The following is a 2,037-nucleotide window of genomic DNA, read 5'->3' on the forward strand; positions in this document are numbered from 1 at the left end:
GCAAAAAACAAACATAGTGATAGGTCTTGGACAAATATCTTGAATCAAGCTTGCTTGGACTTGGTCAATATTAAAAAAGAAGCTTTTCCCCTCCTTTTTTGCAAAGGTTGAGCCATCTTTTTACTCTTAAAAAGGGGTGTGCTGCAATATGTAACTATTGTAGAAGTCATGGGCTAAACCACATGCTTTTCATCCTTAAAGAAAATCCATGTGGAGGCTAATTCAAGGGTTTGAAAATCATCAAGAAGACATGTCCACCATGAATGTGGAGGTTGTAGTGTTCCTTTCATGATCCTTTTACATTAACTCGTTACACAAGGTTCTCATATGATGTAATGTGATATATTTTTTTCAACAATGAAAGTTGGATTAATGCAAGACTTTAGTCATTTAGCACTTGCCAAAGATAAAACCTTCATTAATGGAGGGCAAACTTCAATGGCAAAGTGATGAAAGTTTTCCAATGTAGACCAACCCTGCCTAAGATCCATAAAACCATCCTTTTTACTGAATGGGCAAAATATAAATAAGGTTTTTATTACATACAGCCTACTTCAAACTTAATCATGCAAAAAAAGATTAATTGGAGTCATATCAAAATAATAACATCTTGGCCTTTACTTGGAGCATATAGGGAGGGTCGCATAATTGTTAGCCACGTGGACAACGGGAGGATCATAGGATCAATACAAGGTGGGTTCAAACACATAAGATTATCAACATGTCAATATGGAATATTTTGATGACTAGGCTTTAAAGTATGAAGCATTATATGTGTTGATTATCTTATGTTGAACTAGTGACTATGACTAGGCTTTAAAGTATGAGGCATTATATGTGTTGATAATCTTATGTTAGAGCCATAAGGAGGCTTTTGGGGCATTGCAACTTGCAAGGAGAGAAAAGCTGAAGTAGAATCGAGTTTTATAGAGATTATAATTGAATGTACACATTGGTTCCTGGGGATTAGTTGAATAACCATTGCTTTACACAAAGGATTTATACAAACGGAACACAAGGAGCACGACCATGTCTCAAAAGGATAAGACACTTTTCATATTTTTACTTATATCTGCGTGGGGCATGCGCGGGGATGTAGCTCAAATGGTAGAGCGATCGCTTTGCATGCGATAGGTAGCGGGATCGATGCCCGTCATCTCCAGAAATCCCTTTTAGCACGCTGACCCTTTTTTGAAAGAAAACAGTATTGTGCCCCTTTCAGCCTCACGCAAGGCTGAAATGATGTGAATCCAGGAACATGCCCACATTCACATGTGATCAACATGCCCAAATTCACATGTGATCAGTGCCCAATAGTGGAATAATTACATTTCTTTTGACCTTTATATGTTTCTTTCAACCTCTTTACAAAGAAATGTAATCCATAGTATGGATTAGATACTACGACATCCCCACTAACATCATCAGTGCACAATAGTGGAATAACTGCCGTTCTTCTCACCTTTATATGTTTCTTTCAACCTCTTTACAAAAAAATGCAAGGTTGAAATGAGCCCTTCAAATTCAATTTCGGAGTCACCCTTCAAATTCTAGGGCTGCAAAACCAAGAAAACGACTAGACTAGCGATACAAGTTGCGAGTCACTCATTTTCCTTGGGGGAGGTTGACTTTCATTATAATGGTCTAGAAAGACCACAGGCAAGAAATGGGGTCACCCTTCTATTTCTAGGGATGCAAAACCAAGAAAAAAATATGTAAAAGCTCTTGGATGGCCTATCTGTGAAGGAAAATGGCGTGACGACAGTCGCAAGTGAAGACAATAGAGGAATAATTACCCTTCTTTTGACCTTATGTTTCTTTCAACCTTTTTACAAAGAAATGTAAGGTTGAAATGAGCCCTTCAAATTCAATTTTGGAGTCGCCCTTCAAATTCTAGGGCTACAAAACCAAGAAAACAACTAGACTAGCGATACAAGTTGCTAGTCACTCATTTTCCTTGGGGGAGGTTGACTTCCATTATCATGGTCCCAACCTTCCATTATCATGACCATGACAAGCAAGAAATGGGGTCACCCT

General features: G+C 38.1%; 1 non-coding gene across 1 annotated transcript; it reads left to right on the plus strand.

Annotated features, from left to right (window-relative positions):
* The first annotated feature begins 1,089 nt into the window (after nt 1–1,089).
* TRNAA-UGC (transfer RNA alanine (anticodon UGC)) lies at nt 1,090–1,162 on the plus strand. Its single transcript has one exon. It is a non-coding gene; the product is annotated as a tRNA-Ala (tRNA).
* Nucleotides 1,163–2,037: the final 875 nt, after the last annotated feature.

Source organism: Cibotium barometz, chromosome 52 (assembly GCF_041138505.1).
Source record: "Cibotium barometz isolate CiBa-2024 chromosome 52, ASM4113850v1, whole genome shotgun sequence".
Lineage (NCBI taxonomy): Eukaryota > Viridiplantae > Streptophyta > Polypodiopsida > Cyatheales > Cibotiaceae > Cibotium > Cibotium barometz.